Source organism: Embiotoca jacksoni, unplaced genomic scaffold (genome assembly GCF_022577435.1).
Source record: "Embiotoca jacksoni isolate LCO1_2020_lvr unplaced genomic scaffold, fEmbJac1.0.p SCAF_58, whole genome shotgun sequence".
NCBI classification, from domain to species: domain Eukaryota; kingdom Metazoa; phylum Chordata; class Actinopteri; family Embiotocidae; genus Embiotoca; species Embiotoca jacksoni.
Genome location: NW_027185412.1, coordinates 1567436 through 1589219, shown reverse-complemented (window position 1 = coordinate 1589219; position 21784 = coordinate 1567436). Strand labels below are relative to the sequence as shown.

General features: G+C 43.1%; 1 protein-coding gene across 1 annotated transcript in view; it reads right to left on the bottom strand.

Moving 5' to 3' along the window:
* The window catches only part of LOC138212703 (fibroblast growth factor 12-like), a 69888-nt gene that overhangs the window by 28977 nt on the left and 19127 nt on the right, over positions 1–21784 (bottom strand). The window lies entirely within an intron of this gene.

The following is a 21784-nucleotide window of genomic DNA, read 5'->3' as shown; positions in this document are numbered from 1 at the left end:
CTACTTTTCAGCAGGGATTTCTCCTGCTTTGCTCCTACGGGTCGTATCAGAGAGAATTAAAGGCAAAGGTCAGAACAGGTAACCATGACAACCAGGAGAGGGTTACCATTATGTAAAAAGCTGAACATACCAGCTGATAATCACACCAGGGTCCATGTTAAAACCACTTCAGTCTCTGTGCGCCACACACGCATCCTGTCAGCGACTGCAGCGTTACATAAAAGCATCTTCACGTCTCTGCAGCTGCATGTTTCTCACCAACACGTCGTCAGGCTGAAGAATCACGAGATCCGCTCTGAGCGACGAGAAGCTCGCTGAGCCTGCAGGTATCAACACCAGGCGACGCTCAGCGCCGTCCTCTCACAAACAAACACCAAACCATCCGTCTTTACTGAGGCCCGACCACCAGAGCCAGTTCAAGGAAAAGTCATTTTAAGAGCTTCTGTCTTATTTGCTTCTAACTGGAGTTTGTTGTCAGACGTCCAAATCTCGACAGCATCCATAATTTAAAGTGAACAATTGTTGGAGCTGAATATCATCTGCATAAAAACAATAATGATGCCTCTATACGAGTAACGATATGTATAAAAGGCAGCTTATATAAAGAGAAGAACACAGGACCCAGAACAGAACCCTGTGGGACACCGCTTTGTCTGACAGGAAGTGACCCACAGAGGAGAACCAATCAGAGACCATGGGGTGGTGACCTTTGGGAGCCACCTGTGGAGGAGCTGAACCTGAGCTGTGATTGGCTGCTGGAGGCGTGAAAAGCGACACAACGAGTAAACAGAGTCTCTGAGAGTGGACGGACCAATTAATGGTTATGTAATCCAATTATCAGCTGTAGAAAAGGATGAGTCACCGACAACAAACATGGAGTCATCATCATCATCATCATCATCATCATGAGTGTTTGATGAGACAGCGCAGTGCAAAGAAAGAAATACTTATTGATGTCCGTCGTCGTCTCTGATTCATGTGACAAAGACATCAGCTGTGATGTCATCAGCTGTGATGTCATCAGCTGTGATATTGTCGGTGTGTACGAGGAGAATTAAACTGTTTCACAGAAGAAGAAATAACGAGTGTTTCAGTGTTGAGACATTTTGAGATTTTCGTTCTTCTGATCATTCGGCTTCCTGCAGGAAGTTTGCAGCAACGTGACCTGATGAGACGCCTGAAACATCCTGAGCACACTGAATATTTCACGCCGTGTTTTCCAGCTCTGGAGTCGAGCCGCCGCGTGCGAACACTTTGATGCTGTTAAAGACGAATCCTCCAGATCTAATCGGTTGGTTTCGGGGCCTGGGGCCGATGTGTCCGGCAGGTTTTCACGGCTCCTGCTGACAGACCGAACAGGATTAACATCATCCACCGCAGCACGTGTCAGTGAACGCACCACCACGCTGAATGTAGGCCTTCACTTGCAGCTCCAAAACCAGGTCAGCGCCTTTAATTACTGTCGTGTATTTGCGTCCTCGTACCTGCTCGCTGGGACTGATGGGGGAGACGGCGAGGAGGAGGAGGAGGAACATCTTCATCTCCAACAGTCTCTCTGATCACAACGTCTAAAACTCACCTCAGCAGTTTAAATAAAGTCAGTTTACAGTGATTAAAATGACAAAAAATAGCAAATCGCAAACTTTGGAGGACGTTTTTTATTCCCATGAATGATGTTGATGGACCTGTGCAGCGCCCCCTGGTGTGTGGACCTGATTTAACATAAAAGATATTTAAATTGCAATATATTTAATCTTATTAGATTCTTCTTCAGCTGCAGCCATCCAGAGATGTTTACATGGGAAGTTATTAAAAGAGGAAAGATCAGGATGAAGTTTCAAAACAGGAGCTGCAGGGAGAAATTTATTGATTATCAGAAGAGTGTCGGACTAAATTCTGTTACTTGGAAGACCAAATTAAATCAGTATTAATTATATTTTCAGCAAATTGGTTTCTGAGTGACGTTATAAAAGGAGATGTAAGTTTATTGAGGAAAATATTTAATTACCACCAACGACTGAAATTCTACCTCCGGCTGGTATTTAAGTAAAATAAAGCAAGTAGTTTGTATTCACGTTAAAATTATCACATAAAATAATGAAGGTTTTATTGTCAGAATAAAATGTCAACGTTTAAGGTTTCTATTGAAAAACACATTCAAAAGTTTTTGTTTTTAACTATTATATTTCTTAAACTGCATTGTAACTTTTATTATATTTTTTTTTAGCTTGTTTAGTGTTTTAATAAATGTTCATAATTGTTTTTAAATATCCTTTTCTTTTGCCTGATGTTTTGATGCTTTTAATGGTTTTATGTGAAGCACTTTGAATTACCTTGTTGTTGAAATGTGATGTACAAATAAACTTGTCTTGCCTAAAAACAGCTGCATGTTGAGACATCATGATGAGTTATTTTAACAACAAACAGTTGTTCAGCAAAACTTAACATCATAATCATCAGTAACTTTTAAATAACGAAAATCTCTTCATTTAAATCCTGAACTCTTTCAAAACCAAAACAACTGTTGTGGTTTTAGGACACGGATCGGTCTGAGTTCTGCAGAATGACAGCATCATGTTGTTTGTGTTGTACTGAATGTTCCAGTGGAAGCATGTGAACAGAAGAAGTACAGAGGACCGGGATCGGAGCCTTGGGGAACTCCGCAGGTCAGACAGGCCACAGAAAACGAAGGTTCACTCATAACTACTGGAAAAGTTCTGTTTAATAAGTGTTTAATGAAATGTCCCGACCCGCCCAGCTCCCCACAGAACCGACCCACTTTAAAGAGACCATCGGGTCTCCTCGGACAACGATCAGGACACATACAGGCCTGTTGTCAGCTACATGTGCTGATTTGTTCACGTTAGTCATAAAGAGCAACAGAATGATCTGTCAGCTCCTGGTTGTAATGAAGCCATTGATGTTCAGACAAGCTTCACTGGATCACTGCATCACTGCATCACTGGGGTTCTGAAGGAAGCTTCAAACCAGAAAAATCTCAGGCAGCTTCTGAAGCTCTTTTTATGTACAATGTATACTATATATATATTTGATTTTTGATTTTATACACTTTATTAATCCCCGAGGGGAAATTTCTTCACTACAGCAGGGGGGGCTCTCAGGGGGGAGCTGCTGCAGCAGGCTGCCACTAGCGCGGCGCCAGGTAACCTGACCTGAGGTGCATGTTTTTGGATGATGGGAGGAAGCCGGAGAACCTGGAGAGAACCCACGCAAGCACAGGGAGAACATGCAAACTCCGCACAGAAAGGCCCAGGACCAGATTCGAACCCGGAACCTTTTTTGCTGTGAGGTGACAGTGCTAACCACTGCACCACCATGCCGCCCAAATATATATATATATATATGTGTGTGTGTTATCCTCTATTGAGAAGTAGAGTTCTCCAAGTTTATTTGTATTTATCTGGTGTGTGTTCGGTTCATACAAACAAGTGTGTGTGTGTGTGTGTGTGTGAGTGTGTGTGTGTGTGAGTGTGTGTGTGTGTGTGTGTGTGTGTGTGTGTGAGTGTGTGTGTGTGTGTGTGTGTGTGAGTGTGTGTGTGTGTGAGTGTGTGTGTGTGTGTGTGTGTGTGAGTGTGTGTGTGTGAGAGTGTGTGTGTGAGTGTGTGTGAGTGTGTGTGTGTGTGAGTGTGTGTGTGTGTGTGTGAGTGTGTGTGTGTGTGTGTGTGTGTGAGTGTGTGTGTGTGTGAGTGTGTGTGTGTGTGTGTGTGTGTGAGAGTGTGTGTGTGAGTGTGTGTGTGAGAGTGTGTGTGTGAGAGTGTGTGTGTGAGAGTGTGTGTGTGTGTGTGTGTGTGTGAGTGTGTGTGTGTGTGTGTGTGTGTGTGTGAGTGTGTGTGTGTGAGAGTGTGTGTGTGAGTGTGTGTGTGAGAGTGTGTGTGTGTGTGTGTGAGTGTGTGTGTGTGTGAGTGTGTGTGTGTGTGTGTGTGTGTGTGTGTGTGTGTGTGTGAGTGTGTGTGTGTGAGTGTGTGTGTGTGTGAGTGTGTGTGTGTGTCTGAGTGTGTGTGTGTGTGTGTGTGTGTGTGTGTGTGTGTGTGTGTGTGTGTGTGTGTGTGTGTGAGTGTGTGTGTGAGAGTGTGTGTGTGAGAGTGTGTGAGGACACTTAAACAACAATGAAACCATTAAACCACCTGAGACAGTAAATACAGTATAGATAGATATGCAGTACTCACAATACAATAAATATATGCAGTACTCACAATATAATAAATATATGTAGTATTTGCAGTATTTGTAGTATTTGCAGTATTTGTAGTATTTGTAGTATTTGCAGTATTTGTAGTACTGTGTTTCTGCGTTTTAACAGACTGAATATTTGTTTCGATACTTCGTGTCTACAGACGTCACAAGAATCAATAATTTGGTACCAAACTTCTGAAATTAATTTTTCTGTTGTACTTCAGGCAGTGAAGGCAGCAGAGATGCAACAGATAATGGACGATGACGACGACAACAACAACAACAACAACAACAACATGTGCAGAGTCATGTTGGGAGATATTCAGTGTTTGACTTCTAAAACGTGTCACTGAGCAGTTAAACGACGTCTCTATCAGAACACAGAACTCCAGCTGTTCATGGGGACGAGGACGAAGAGAAGACGAGGGCGAGGACAGGACGGGGACGAGGACGATCAGTTGATGATGTCATAACTTAAAGTGTGGTTGTGAAGAACAGGTTCAAATATTCTCAATGTCAGATCATCTGCTGATGTTTCGTCTTTAAAATAAAAATTTAACAAAACCAAAAGTCAGAATTTCTCACCTGCACATTATTTATCAATCTAAGAATGAAACATGGACGAAGATGCAACAACAACATCCTGTAGTTTCCTTTTGTTCTTTCTATGAATGAAGTTCAACTTTCTGTTGAAGTAAATATGTTGATGAACCAGCTAACGAGGATGTAAAAGAATCAGCTTCACTTCAAGCTGCTACTCGGTCAATTTTGAACCAATCAGCTGCAGCCTCTCCTTGGAACACTGAACAGTGAGTCTGTTTCCTGGAGCTGCACTGCCCTCTGCTGGACGTCAGAAGAACCGCAGCTCACAATATCAGCTGCAGTTTCATGATTTAATCATCAAACTTCATCAATATCATCTTCATCTTCATCACCATCATCATCATCACCATTATTTTCATCACCACCATCATCATCACCATCTTCAGCATCTTCATCACCATCATCATCATCATCATCATACAATCATCACATCACCATCTTCATCATCATCACCATCTTCATCACCATCACCATTATTTTCATCACCACCTTCAGCATCTTCATCACCATCATCATCTTCATCACCACCATCATCATCACCATCATCATACCATCATCATCATCATCACCATCATCATCATGAGGAAGAAGTTACCTGTAGATTAAAAACAAAGAGGATCCAGCTTTTTGTTTGATGTTTTCTTTAGTTCTAATTTTGGTGTTTTTCCACCTGTTAAGTTTTGAATTTTAGTTTTCCTGATGTGATTTGAGGCGCTACGATTTGTGTGCTTCAGTTTAGTTTATTCATTTACACAAGAAAAGAGTGTGTGAAGAAAAGAAAAGAAAAGTAAAAAGACAGAAAAGTCAACAAGAATGAAGAAAATAACTCAATTGTGGATCTAATTGTATAAAATCTGTTTTTATAAGCAGCTGTAAACACTGAAAGTAAATCTACTATGAAACGTGACACACACTCACACACACAAACTCGCACACGCACACATTCACTCACTCACTCACACTCACACAAACACTCACACTCACACTCACACACACTCACACAAACACTCACACTCACAAAAAACTCACACTCACACACAATCACACACACTCACACAAACTCAGTCTCACAAACTCGCACACGCGCACACTCACTCACACTCAAAAAAACTCGCACACGCACACACTCACACACGCAGTCACACACGCACTCTCACACACACACACACACACACACACACACACACACACACACACACACACTCTGCAGCTGTATGCTCTGGTTGTGTGTGCGTGTTAAATGTTTGATGTTTAATCACTAATTCAGGACATTCAACTGCTGCAAAATTCATGACCCTGAAAAAACAAAGAGAGCTTCAGGTCCTTCTGTCTCTGTGAGGACATCAGAGACGATCAGCCTGAATCAGTCATCAACTATCAGTGATGTCATCAACTATCAGTGATGCCATCAACCATCAGAAATGTCATCAACCAGCAGTGATGTCATCAACCATCAGTGATGTCATCATTGGTTTGTGAACGTTATGAACCTCCAGTTCAGATTCTGTCCGTCACCATCTTTGCTAGTTCGGAGCGGTTTGGAGCAGGAAGTGACCATATTTGGACGAGCTGGGGGAGGAGCCAGCGGTGGATCTGACCGATCTGATTGGAAACCTGACGATACTACATCCCGCCCACCGATAGCTGTAACCTGACTGCACCACAGGCCTGTCAATCAAACAGACACGCCCCCAAAAACAGGTCTTCTTGAATCTTCTTTTCTAATGAATGAGGGATTATTTTCAGATGGACCTCCAGAAAACTAATAAGAAGGAGTGACTTTAGCTAACAACACCGAGATAACTGATGGACACATTTTATTCACTTTGGATTTGATGAGAGAAGTTGAATGGGAGTCTATGGAGCCGGAGGCTTTTTGGAGCCGACCTCTAGTGGCACTCGCTGGTATTGCAGCTGAAGACACTTCTGGATCAGAACCATTTTACAGACCTGAAGCTACGAACTCTTTTAGAAACAGTCTTTCGAGGACATCAGAGACTTTGGACATTTAGTCTGAAACCAGCAGCGAACTACGGCGGCCTGCAGAGGTCAAACTGATAGAAGAAGAGAAAACCCAGAGACAGATTTGGGACAGGCTAAAAGGTCCCCTGATGCATCATGGGGAATGTAGTTTGAATCCACTGTTTGAACAGTAGGAACCCTGTTTCCTGTGTCCTCGGTGAACAAACCAAGTGCATGCTGGTCCGACTCCTGACGACCCACTAAACCACCTCACCGAACAACTAGTTAACCAAAACTAACCAGATAACTCTGAACTGACTGGCAAAAGACAATTAAAGCAGATAATATTATCATTATTATTATTATTATGATTATGATTATTATTGTCTTAACAAAGATTCTAAATTCAGAAACAATCTAAAATAATCCAAGAAGATTAATAAACATCTTCTTCCTCAAAACATAAAACATAAGAGCTTCACTCAGTGACGAGGAGGAGGTAACTGTGATCAGCAGAGGGAGACAGAGACACTTAAACTTGCAGTCAGCATTAACAGCAGAGAGAATCAGATGGAAGCAGCAGTTCATCATCATCATCATCATCATCATCAAACTCCACTTAGATCTGAGTTGTTCTTTGAAGCCACTAACAGCTCGTTGGAACACCTGACAGAAATGTTAGCTTGTTTAGGCTAAGATAACAATAGCTCATGTTAGCAGAGTGCTACAGGGCGGTCTGGGGGGTCGCTGTGTCAGGGGGGGTTAAAACCGGTCTGAACGAAGGACATCCGTTAGTTGATATTTAGGGAGCAGCTGATGTGTGTTTCTAAATAAAGATGTATGTGAGACACTGAGAGCTGATCAGACCTTCACACTGATATTTATAATCTGGTAGCGAGCAGACGAAGAGTCATTGGCTCTTCGTCTCCTCGCTACCAGACTCACATGGTGTCATTTCAACACCCATCAATCATCTCACGACCCCTCAGATGAATCTGGTGACCCTTTGGAGGGGCCCGACCCTTAGGTTGGGAACCACTGGACAACACTATCTAACAGTAATCTGCAGCTCTGTGTCGCATCATCTCTACTTTTAACAACTAAATATTGTGTTCACAGATGATGGTTTTCACAAGTGTTCCTGAGCCCATGCAGTGATTTCCACTCCAGAATAGTGTGTTTTTAATGCAGTGCTGCCTGAGGGCCCGAAGATCACCACCATCCAATATTGGTTTCCAGCGTGGTCCCTTGTGTTCAGAGATTTCTCCAGATTCTTTGGATCTTTTAATGATATTATGAACCGTAGACGATGAAATCCACTAATTCTTTGTAGTTTTACGTTGAGGAACATTATTCTTATATAGAACATAAATAAATGACTTTCCATCTGTATATCTCTGACAGTCTGTACATATGAACACAGATCATGTGTTCGGGTCTGTGCTGGCTGTATTTGCATGTTTGTGGATGTTATTTTCATATTGTTTGAACAGTTTTGCATCACGAGCACTGAGCCAATCAGAGCACAGCTCCTCCAACACAATAACATGCAACACAAAACAGGATGAAACCAACCGTAAACAACAAAATGTGCACTGTGCCACCTCCTGGCCACAGCATTATGTTTTTATGTTTTCATGTTGCCAGCAAGTTGAACAGATCCACCCATATAGACCTACACAGCGCCGCCTAGTGGACAGTGGAAGACAGAGTCCACCTGTTCCCACTGACCGGCAGACAACTCACCCTGCTGGCTGCTCTCCCGGTGAGTCTGGCCTTCCTCCTCCTCCGCCTCCTCTCCTTTACTCTCGGAGGACAGCAGGCGTCGCAGCAGGCTGCAGTACTGGGTCATGGTGGGCAGAGACGGACTCAGACTGGAGTCCTCTTCATCCACCTGTCAATTGGTCGGGGCTCTACTCACTGTGAGGAGGACCAGAGGGCTCCTCCTCTTCCTGTATGAAGCTTCAGAGTCTCAGGACAGCAGGAGGCTCCGTAATAAACCTCCTCTTCCTCTGCTGTGTTATCCTGAAGTTGAAAGTTAAATACTCGGAGCTGTGATGCAGCTGCTGCTGCTGTGACTTTCTAAGTGTGTCTGCTGTCAGCAGGATGTAAAATATGATCTGAATGATGTCACTGAGGGCCGTGCCAATCATCACAGGGAGGGTCGGGTGACACTCTGGCTCCATAGACTTCCATTCAACTTCTCTCATCAAATCCAAAGTGAATAAAATGTGTCCATCAGTTATCTCGGTGTTGTTAGCTAAAGTCACTCCTTCTTATTAGTTTTCTGGAGGTCCATCTGAAAATAATCCCTCATTCATTAGAAAAGAAGATTCAAGAAGACCTGTTTTTGGGGGCGTGTCTGTTTGATTGACAGGCCTGTGGTACAGTCAGGTTACAGCTATCGGTGGGCGGGACGTAGTATCGTCAGGTTTCTGATCAGATCGGTCAGATCCACCGCTGGCTCCTCCCCCTGCTCATCCAAATATGGTCACTTCCTGCTCCAAACCGTTGATGTACAAATAACTTTAATGATCTTTTCTGCTCATTTTGACTTTTCCTGTCAACAGAGGCTCTTTGAAATGTGAGAAGTTAAAGACCTCCAGATAAACAGCAGGTGGGGCTAACACTCCGCTCAGGTCTTATTAAACCAAAGAAGAAGAGCCAAACTCTGAAAACATCCTTAACGTTTCTGTTCAGCTCCAACGATGACTCAGCGTCAGAAGACAACTGCTGAGTCATCTGTCAGTCACCTCATCCATGAACATCGGTGGAGGTGGAATCTGACATGTAAAGGACTTTCTGTTCCTCAATGATGTCAGCGGGTCGTACACAGGACAGGAAGCTCACGGATCATGAAGTGGTCAAGCTGTTTCTCTAAGAGCTTCCTGTCCTGGAGGAGGCGGAGCTTATGGCCTGATGGAGGCTGAAAACAACAGGCCATAAAACAAAGGGAGGGGCACACATGCTGAGCTCAGCATCTCCTCAGAGTGGAGGAGGGGACTGTGTGTGAGTTTGTGTGTGTGAGTGTGTGTGTGTGTGTGTGTGTGTGTGTTATTTTCTGCTAACACTTCATTGATCTGTTTATCTAAAAGGATGTCTGACTCCTGATGGATCACAATATGACATCACCGCGTCAGCTGAAAGGTTTCCATCCAGATGAAGCGAATCAAACTTCAAGAAAATCTACAAAACAAAACGTTAAATTAACATCTCGTCCAAGTATGGTCACTTCCTGCTCCAAACCGCTCCGAACTAGCAAAGATGGTGGCAGACAGAATCTGAACTGGAGGATTCATAACGTTCACAAACCAACGATGACATCACTGATGGTTGATGACATCACTGATGGTTGATGACATCACTGATGGTTGATGACATCACTGCTGGCTGCTGGTCGGTTGGAAGAAACCAATGATGGGTGTTCGAGTCAATAATAAAACAAAAGTCAACGTGGATTTCTTTTAAGTAAATCAAATCAAAATCTTCTCCAAATCAGAACCTCCAAATGACACGTTAACGGCTGTGCTAAAAAGTATTTGGAAATGAGAAAGGGTTCTCCCACCTAACAGTCAAAGCAGCCCCACCCATAATTCTGCAGAAGTTTATGTCGGCGTGATGTCGGTGTGATGTTGATGTGATTGTGATGTTGTTGTGATGTCAGTGTGATTGTGATGTTGTGTTGTCGGTGTGATTGTGATGTCAGTGTGATTGTGATGTTGGTGTGAGGTCGGCGTGATTGTGATGTCGGTATGATGTCGGTGTAATTGTGATGTCGGTGTGATTGTGATGTTGGTGTGATAGAGATGGTGGTGTGATTGTGATGTTGGTGTGATGTCGGTGTGATTGTGATGTCGGTGTGATTGTGATGTTGGTGTGATGTTGTTGTGATGTCAGTGTGATTGTAATGTCGGATTGATTGTGATGTCGGTGTGATTGTGATGTTGGTGTGATTGTGACGTCAGTGTGATTGTGATTTCGCTGTGATTGTGATGTTGGTGTAATGTCGGTGTGATTGTGATGTCGGTGTGATTGTGATGTCGGTTTGATTGTGATGTTGGTGTGATGTCGGTGTGATTGTGATGTTGGTGTGATGTCGGTGTGATTGTGATGTTGGTGTGATGTCAGTGTGATTGTGATGTCGGTGTGATTGTGATGTTGGTGATGTCAGTGTGATTGTGATGTCGATTTGATTGTGATGTCGGTGTGATTGTGATGTCGGTGTGATTGTGATGTCAGTCAGACTGTGATGTCGTTGTGATTTTGATGTTGCTGTGATTGTGATGGCGGTGTGATTGTGATGTCGGTGTGATGTCGGTGTGATTGTGATGTCAGTGTGATTGTGATGTTGGTGTGATGTCAGTGTGATTGTGATGTTGGTGTGATTGTGATGTTGGTGATGTCAGTGTGATTGTGATGTCGGTTTGATTGTGATGTCGGTGTGATTGTGATGTCGGTGTGATTGTGATGTCAGTCAGACTGTGATGTCGTTGTGATTTTGATGTTGCTGTGATTGTGATGGCAGTGTGATTGTGATGTCGGTGTGATGTCGGTGTGATTGTGATGTTGGTGTGATGTCAGTGTGATTGTAATGTCGTTGTGATTTTGATGTTGCTGTGATTGTGATGGCGGTGTGATTGTGATGTCAGTGTGATTGTGATGTCAGTGTGATTGTGATGTCGGTGTGATTGTGATGTTGGTGTAATGTCGGTGTGATTGTGATGTTGGTGAGATTGTGATGTTGGTGTAATGTCGGTCTGATTGTGATGTCGGTGTGATTGTGATGTTGGTGTGATGTTGTTGTGATGTCAGTGTGATTGTAATGTCGGTGTGATTGTGATGTCGGTGTGATTGTGATGTTGGTGTGATGTTGTGATTGTGATGTCAGTTTGATTGTGATGTCGGTGTGATTGTGATGTTGGTTTGATGTCGGTGTGATGTCAGTGTGATTGTAATGTCGGTGTGATTGTGATGTCGGTTTGATTGTGATGTTGGTGTGATGTCGGTGTGATTGTGATGTCGGTGTGATTGTGATGTTGGTGTAATGTCAGTGTGATTGTAATGTCAGTGTGATTGTGATGTCGGTGTGATTGTGATGTCGATTTGATAGTGATGTTGGTGTGATGTCGGTGTGATTGTGATGTCGGTGTGATTGTGATGTTGGTGTGATGTCGGTGTGATTGTGATGTTGGTGTGATTGTGATGTTGGTGTAATGTCGGTGTGATTGTGATGTCGGTTTGATTGTGATGGTGTAATGTCGGTGTGATTGTGATGTTGGTGTGATTGTGATGTTGGTGTGATGTCAGTGTGATTGTGATGTCGGTTTGATTGTGATGTCGATGTGATTGTGATGTCGGTGTGATTGTGATGTCGGTGTGATGGTGTGATTGTGATGTTGGTTTGATTGTGATGTCGGTTTAATTGTGATGTCGGTGTGATTGTGATGTCGGTGTGATTGTGATGTTGGTGTGATGTCGGTGTGATGTCAGTGTGATTGTGATGTCGGTGTGATTGTGATGTCGGTTTGATTGTGATGTTAGTGTGATGTCGGTGTGATTGTGATGTTGGTGTGATGTCAGTGTGATTGTGATGTCGGTGTGATTGTGTTGTCGGTGTGATTGTGATGTCGGTGTGATTGTGATGTTGTTGTGATGTCAGTGTGATTGTAATGTCAGTGTGATTGTGATGTCGGTGTTATTGTGATGTTGTTATTGTGATGTCGGTTTGATTGTGATGTCGGTGTGATTGTGATGTTGGTGTGATGTCAATGTGATTGTAATGTTGGTGTGATTGTGATGTCGGTGTGATTGTGATGTTGGTGTAATGTCGGTGTGATTGTGAGGTCGGTGTGATTGTGATGTTGGTGTAATGTCAGTGTGATTGTAATGTCGGTGTGATTGTGATGTCGGTGTGATTGTGATGTTGGTTTGATTGTGACGTCGGTTTGATTGTAATATCGGTGTGATTGTGATGGTGTGATGTTGTGATGTCAGTGTGATTGTGATGTTGGTGTGATGTTGTGATTGTGATATCAGTTTGATTGTGATGTCGGTGTGATTGTGATGTTGGTGTAATGTCGGAGTGATTGTGATGTCGGTGTGATTGTGATGTCGGTGTGATTGTGATGTTGGTGTAATGTCGGTGTGATTGTGATGTTGGTGTAATTTCGGTGTGATTGTGATGTCGGTGTGATTGCGATGGTGGTGTGATTGTGATGTCGGTGTGATGTCGGTGTGATTGTGATGTCAGTGTGATTGTGATGTTGGTGTAATGTCGGTGTGATTGTGATGTTGATGTAATGTCGGTCTGATTGTGATGTCGGTTTGATTGTGATGTCGATGTGATTGTGATGTCGGTGTGATTGTGATGTCGGTGTGATTGTGATGTCAGTGTGATTGTGATGTCAGTGTGATTGTGATGTTGGTGTAATGTCGGTGTGATTGTGATGTTGGTGTAATGTCGGTGTGATTGTGAGGTCGGTGTGATTGTGATGTTGGTGTAATGTCAGTGTGATTGTAATGTCGGTGTGATTGTGATGTCAGTGTGATTATGATGTTGGTGTAATGTCGGTGTGATTGTAATGTTAGTGAGATTGTGATGTTGGTGTAATGTCGGTCTGATTGTGATGTCGGTTTGATTGTGATGTTGGTGTGATGTTGTTGTGATGTCAGTGTGATTGTAATGTCGGTGTGATTGTGATGTCGGTGTGATTGTGATGTTGTTGTGATGTCAGTGTGATTGTAATGTCAGTGTGATTGTGATGTTGTGATTGTGATGTCGGTTTGATTGTGATGTCGGTGTGATTGTGATGTTGGCGTAATGTCGGTGTGATTGTGATGTCGGCGTGATTGTGATGTTGGTGTGATGTTGTTGTGATGTTAATGTGATTGTAATGTTGGTGTGATTGTGATGTCGGTGTGATTGTGATGTTGGTGTAATGTCAGTGTGATTGTGACGTCGGTGTGATTGTGATGTTGGTGTAATGTCAGTGTGATTGTGATGTCGGTGTGATTGTGATGTCGGTGTGATTGTGATGTCGGTGTGATTGAGATGTCGGTGTGATTGTGATGTCGGTGTGATTGTGATGTTGCTGTGATGTCGGTGTGATTGTGATGTCGGTGTGATTGTGATGTCGGTGTGATGTCTGTGTGATTGTGATGTTGGTGAGATTGTGATGTTGGTGTGATTGTGATGTTGGTGTAATGTCGGTGTGATTGTGATGTCGGTGTTATTGTGATGTTGTTATTGTGATGTCGGTTTGATTGTGATGTCGGTGTGATTGTGATGTTGGTGTGATGTCAATGTGATTGTAATGTTGGTGTGATTGTGATGTCGGTGTGATTGTGATGTTGGTGTAATGTCGGTGTGATTGTGAGGTCGGTGTGATTGTGATGTTGGTGTAATGTCAGTGTGATTGTAATGTCGGTGTGATTGTGATGTCGGTGTGATTGTGATGTCGGTGTGATTGTGATGTTGGTTTGATTGTGACGTCGGTGTGATTGTAATATCGGTGTGATTGTGATGTTGGTGTGATGTTGTGATGTTAGTGTGATTGTGATGTTGGTGTGATGTTGTGATTGTGATGTCAGTTTGATTGTGATGTCGGTGTGATTGTGATGTTGGTGTAATGTCGGAGTGATTGTGATGTCGGTGTGATTGTGATGTCGGTGTGATTGTGATGTTGGTGTAATGTCGGTGTGATTGTGATGTTGGTGTAATTTCGGTGTGATTGTGATGTCGGTGTGATTGCGATGGTGGTGTGATTGTGATGTCGGTGTGATTGTGATGTTGGTGTAATGTCGGTGTGATTGTGATGTTGGTAAGATTGTGATGTTGGTGTAATGTCGGTCTGATTGTGATGTCGGTTTGATTGTGATGTCGATGTGATTGTGATGTCGGTGTGATTGTGAGGTCGGTGTGATTGTGATGTTGGTGTAATGTCAGTGTGATTGTAATGTCGGTGTGATTGTGATGTCGGTGTGATTGTGATGTCGGTGTGATTGTGATGTTGGTGTGATTGTGATGTCAGTGTGATTATGATGTTGGTGTAATGTCGGTGTGATTGTGATGTTAGTGAGATTGTGATGTTGGTGTAATGTCGGTCTGATTGTGATGTCGGTTTGATTGTGATGTTGGTGTGATGTTGTTGTGATGTCAGTGTGATTGTAATGTCGGTGTGATTGTGATGTCGGTGTGATTGTGATGTTGTTGTGATGTCAGTGTGATTGTAATGTCAGTGTGATTGTGATGTTGTGATTGTGATGTCGGTTTGATTGTGATGTCGGTGTGATTGTGATGTTGGCGTGATGTCGGTGTGATTGTGATGTCGGCGTGATTGTGATGTTGGTGTGATGTTGTTGTGATGTTAATGTGATTGTAATGTTGGTGTGATTGTGATGTCGGTGTGATTGTGATGTTGGTGTAATGTCAGTGTGATTGTGACGTCGGTGTGATTGTGATGTTGGTGTAATGTCAGTGTGATTGTGATGTCGGTGTGATTGTGATGTCGGTGTGATTGTGATGTCGGTGTGATTGAGATGTCGGTGTGATTGTGATGTCGGTGTGATTGTGATGTTGCTGTGATGTCGGTGTGATTGTGATGTCGGTGTGATTGTGATGTCGGTGTGATGTCTGTGTGATTGTGATGTTGGTGTGATTGTGATGTTGGTGTAATGTCGGTGTGATTGTGATGTCGGTTTGATTGTGATGTCGGTGTGATTGTGATGTTGTTGTGATGTCAGTGTGATTGTAATGTCAGTGTGATTGTGATGTTGTGATTGTGATGTCGGTTTGATTGTGATGTCGGTGTGATTGTGATGTTGGCGTAATGTCGGTGTGATTGTGATGTCGGCGTGATTGTGATGTTGGTGTGATGTTGTTGTGATGTTAATGTGATTGTAATGTTGGTGTGATTGTGATGTCGGTGTGATTGTGATGTTGGTGTAATGTCAGTGTGATTGTGACGTCGGTGTGATTGTGATGTTGGTGTAATGTCAGTGTGATTGTGATGTCGGTGTGATTGTGATGTCGGTGTGATTGTGATGTTGCTGTGATGTCGGTGTGATTGTGATGTCGGTGTGATTGTGATGTCGGTGTGATGTCTGTGTGATTGTGATGTTGGTGTGATTGTGATGTTGGTGTAATGTCGGTGTGATTGTGATGTCGGTTTGATTGTGATGGTGTAATGTCGGTGTGATTGTGATGTTGGTGTGATTGTGATGTCGGTGTGATTGTGATGTTGGTGTGATGTCGGTGTGATGTCAGTGTGATTGTGATGTCGGTGTGATTGTGATGTCGGTTTGATTGTGATGTTAGTGTGATGTCGGTGTGATTGTGATGTTGGTGTGATGTCAGTGTGATTGTGATGTCGGTGTGATTGTGTTGTCGGTGTGATTGTGATGTCGGTGTGATTGTGATGTTGTTGTGATGTCAGTGTGATTGTAATGTCAGTGTGATTGTGATGTCGGTGTTATTGTGATGTTGTTATTGTGATGTCGGTTTGATTGTGATGTCGGTGTGATTGTGATGTTGGTGTGATGTCAATGTGATTGTAATGTTGGTGTGATTGTGATGTCGGTGTGATTGTGATGTTGGTGTAATGTCGGTGTGATTGTGAGGTCGGTGTGATTGTGATGTTGGTGTAATGTCAGTGTGATTGTAATGTCGGTGTGATTGTGATGTCGGTGTGATTGTGATGTTGGTTTGATTGTGACGTCGGTTTGATTGTAATATCGGTGTGATTGTGATGGTGTGATGTTGTGATGTCAGTGTGATTGTGATGTTGGTGTGATGTTGTGATTGTGATATCAGTTTGATTGTGATGTCGGTGTGATTGTGATGTTGGTGTAATGTCGGAGTGATTGTGATGTCGGTGTGATTGTGATGTCGGTGTGATTGTGATGTTGGTGTAATGTCGGTGTGATTGTGATGTTGGTGTAATTTCGGTGTGATTGTGATGTCGGTGTGATTGCGATGGTGGTGTGATTGTGATGTCGGTGTGATGTCGGTGTGATTGTGATGTCAGTGTGATTGTGATGTTGGTGTAATGTCGGTGTGATTGTGATGTTGATGTAATGTCGGTCTGATTGTGATGTCGGTTTGATTGTGATGTCGATGTGATTGTGATGTCGGTGTGATTGTGATGTCGGTGTGATTGTGATGTCAGTGTGATTGTGATGTCAGTGTGATTGTGATGTTGGTGTAATGTCGGTGTGATTGTGATGTTGGTGTAATGTCGGTGTGATTGTGAGGTCGGTGTGATTGTGATGTTGGTGTAATGTCAGTGTGATTGTAATGTCGGTGTGATTGTGATGTCAGTGTGATTATGATGTTGGTGTAATGTCGGTGTGATTGTAATGTTAGTGAGATTGTGATGTTGGTGTAATGTCGGTCTGATTGTGATGTCGGTTTGATTGTGATGTTGGTGTGATGTTGTTGTGATGTCAGTGTGATTGTAATGTCGGTGTGATTGTGATGTCGGTGTGATTGTGATGTTGTTGTGATGTCAGTGTGATTGTAATGTCAGTGTGATTGTGATGTTGTGATTGTGATGTCGGTTTGATTGTGATGTCGGTGTGATTGTGATGTTGGCGTAATGTCGGTGTGATTGTGATGTCGGCGTGATTGTGATGTTGGTGTGATGTTGTTGTGATGTTAATGTGATTGTAATGTTGGTGTGATTGTGATGTCGGTGTGATTGTGATGTTGGTGTAATGTCAGTGTGATTGTGACGTCGGTGTGATTGTGATGTTGGTGTAATGTCAGTGTGATTGTGATGTCGGTGTGATTGTGATGTCGGTGTGATTGTGATGTCGGTGTGATTGAGATGTCGGTGTGATTGTGATGTCGGTGTGATTGTGATGTTGCTGTGATGTCGGTGTGATTGTGATGTCGGTGTGATTGTGATGTCGGTGTGATGTCTGTGTGATTGTGATGTTGGTGAGATTGTGATGTTGGTGTGATTGTGATGTTGGTGTAATGTCGGTGTGATTGTGATGTCGGTGTTATTGTGATGTTGTTATTGTGATGTCGGTTTGATTGTGATGTCGGTGTGATTGTGATGTTGGTGTGATGTCAATGTGATTGTAATGTTGGTGTGATTGTGATGTCGGTGTGATTGTGATGTTGGTGTAATGTCGGTGTGATTGTGAGGTCGGTGTGATTGTGATGTTGGTGTAATGTCAGTGTGATTGTAATGTCGGTGTGATTGTGATGTCGGTGTGATTGTGATGTCGGTGTGATTGTGATGTTGGTTTGATTGTGACGTCGGTGTGATTGTAATATCGGTGTGATTGTGATGTTGGTGTGATGTTGTGATGTTAGTGTGATTGTGATGTTGGTGTGATGTTGTGATTGTGATGTCAGTTTGATTGTGATGTCGGTGTGATTGTGATGTTGGTGTAATGTCGGAGTGATTGTGATGTCGGTGTGATTGTGATGTCGGTGTGATTGTGATGTTGGTGTAATGTCGGTGTGATTGTGATGTTGGTGTAATTTCGGTGTGATTGTGATGTCGGTGTGATTGCGATGGTGGTGTGATTGTGATGTCGGTGTGATTGTGATGTTGGTGTAATGTCGGTGTGATTGTGATGTTGGTAAGATTGTGATGTTGGTGTAATGTCGGTCTGATTGTGATGTCGGTTTGATTGTGATGTCGATGTGATTGTGATGTCGGTGTGATTGTGAGGTCGGTGTGATTGTGATGTTGGTGTAATGTCAGTGTGATTGTAATGTCGGTGTGATTGTGATGTCGGTGTGATTGTGATGTCGGTGTGATTGTGATGTTGGTGTGATTGTGATGTCAGTGTGATTATGATGTTGGTGTAATGTCGGTGTGATTGTGATGTTAGTGAGATTGTGATGTTGGTGTAATGTCGGTCTGATTGTGATGTCGGTTTGATTGTGATGTTGGTGTGATGTTGTTGTGATGTCAGTGTGATTGTAATGTCGGTGTGATTGTGATGTCGGTGTGATTGTGATGTTGTTGTGATGTCAGTGTGATTGTAATGTCAGTGTGATTGTGATGTTGTGATTGTGATGTCGGTTTGATTGTGATGTCGGTGTGATTGTGATGTTGGCGTAATGTCGGTGTGATTGTGATGTCGGCGTGATTGTGATGTTGGTGTGATGTTGTTGTGATGTTAATGTGATTGTAATGTTGGTGTGATTGTGATGTCGGTGTGATTGTGATGTTGGTGTAATGTCAGTGTGATTGTGACGTCGGTGTGATTGTGATGTTGGTGTAATGTCAGTGTGATTGTGATGTCGGTGTGATTGTGATGTCGGTGTGATTGTGATGTCGGTGTGATTGAGATGTCGGTGTGATTGTGATGTCGGTGTGATTGTGATGTTGCTGTGATGTCGGTGTGATTGTGATGTCGGTGTGATTGTGATGTCGGTGTGATGTCTGTGTGATTGTGATGTTGGTGTGATTGTGATGTTGGTGTAATGTCGGTGTGATTGTGATGTCGGTTTGATTGTGATGTCGGTGTGATTGTGATGTTGTTGTGATGTCAGTGTGATTGTAATGTCAGTGTGATTGTGATGTTGTGATTGTGATGTCGGTTTGATTGTGATGTCGGTGTGATTGTGATGTTGGCGTAATGTCGGTGTGATTGTGATGTCGGCGTGATTGTGATGTTGGTGTGATGTTGTTGTGATGTTAATGTGATTGTAATGTTGGTGTGATTGTGATGTCGGTGTGATTGTGATGTTGGTGTAATGTCAGTGTGATTGTGACGTCGGTGTGATTGTGATGTTGGTGTAATGTCAGTGTGATTGTGATGTCGGTGTGATTGTGATGTCGGTGTGATTGTGATGTTGCTGTGATGTCGGTGTGATTGTGATGTCGGTGTGATTGTGATGTCGGTGTGATGTCTGTGTGATTGTGATGTTGGTGTGATTGTGATGTTGGTGTAATGTCGGTGTGATTGTGATGTCGGTTTGATTGTGATGGTGTAATGTCGGTGTGATTGTGATGTTGGTGTGATTGTGATGTTGGTTTGATTGTGACGTCGGTTTGATTGTAATATCGGTGTGATTGTGATGTTGGTGTGATGTTGTGATGTCAGTGTGATTGTGATGTTGGTGTGATGTTGTGATTGTGATATCAGTTTGATTGTGATGTCGGTGTGATTGTGATGTTGGTGTAATGTCGGAGTGATTGTGATGTCGGTGTGATTGTGATGTCGGTGTGATGTTGATGTGATTGTGATGTTGTTGTGATGTCAGTGTGATTGTGATGTTGTGTTGTCGGTGTGATTGTGATGTCAGTGTGATTGTGATGTTGGTGTGAGGTCGGCGTGATTGTGATGTCGGTATGATGTCGGTGTAATTGTGATGTCGGTGTGATTGTGATGTTGGTGTGATAGAGATGGTGGTGTGATTGTGATGTTGGTGTGATGTCGGTGTGATTGTGATGTCGGTGTGATTGTGATGTTGGTGTGATGTTGTTGTGATGTCAGTGTGATTGTAATGTCGGATTGATTGTGATGTCGGTGTGATTGTGATGTTGGTGTGATTGTGACGTCAGTGTGATTGTGATTTCGCTGTGATTGTGATGTTGGTGTAATGTCGGTGTGATTGTGATGTCGGTGTGATTGTGATGTCGGTTTGATTGTGATGTTGGTGTGATGTCGGTGTGATTGTGATGTTGGTGTGATGTCGGTGTGATTGTGATGTTGGTGTGATGTCAGTGTGATTGTGATGTCGGTGTGATTGTGATGTTGGTGATGTCAGTGTGATTGTGATGTCGATTTGATTGTGATGTCGGTGTGATTGTGATGTCGGTGTGATTGTGATGTCAGTCAGACTGTGATGTCGTTGTGATTTTGATGTTGCTGTGATTGTGATGGCGGTGTGATTGTGATGTCGGTGTGATGTCGGTGTGATTGTGATGTCAGTGTGATTGTGATGTTGGTGTGATGTCAGTGTGATTGTGATGTTGGTGTGATTGTGATGTTGGTGATGTCAGTGTGATTGTGATGTCGGTTTGATTGTGATGTCGGTGTGATTGTGATGTCGGTGTGATTGTGATGTCAGTCAGACTGTGATGTCGTTGTGATTTTGATGTTGCTGTGATTGTGATGGCAGTGTGATTGTGATGTCGGTGTGATGTCGGTGTGATTGTGATGTTGGTGTGATGTCAGTGTGATTGTAATGTCGTTGTGATTTTGATGTTGCTGTGATTGTGATGGCGGTGTGATTGTGATGTCAGTGTGATTGTGATGTCAGTGTGATTGTGATGTCGGTGTGATTGTGATGTTGGTGTAATGTCGGTGTGATTGTGATGTTGGTGAGATTGTGATGTTGGTGTAATGTCGGTCTGATTGTGATGTCGGTGTGATTGTGATGTTGGTGTGATGTTGTTGTGATGTCAGTGTGATTGTAATGTCGGTGTGATTGTGATGTCGGTGTGATTGTGATGTTGGTGTGATGTTGTGATTGTGATGTCAGTTTGATTGTGATGTCGGTGTGATTGTGATGTTGGTTTGATGTCGGTGTGATGTCAGTGTGATTGTAATGTCGGTGTGATTGTGATGTCGGTTTGATTGTGATGTTGGTGTGATGTCGGTGTGATTGTGATGTCGGTGTGATTGTGATGTTGGTGTAATGTCAGTGTGATTGTAATGTCAGTGTGATTGTGATGTCGGTGTGATTGTGATGTCGATTTGATAGTGATGTTGGTGTGATGTCGGTGTGATTGTGATGTCGGTGTGATTGTGATGTTGGTGTGATGTCGGTGTGATTGTGATGTTGGTGTGATTGTGATGTTGGTGTAATGTCGGTGTGATTGTGATGTCGGTTTGATTGTGATGGTGTAATGTCGGTGTGATTGTGATGTTGGTGTGATTGTGATGTTGGTGTGATGTCAGTGTGATTGTGATGTCGGTTTGATTGTGATGTCGATGTGATTGTGATGTCGGTGTGATTGTGATGTCGGTGTGATGGTGTGATTGTGATGTTGGTTTGATTGTGATGTCGGTTTAATTGTGATGTCGGTGTGATTGTGATGTCGGTGTGATT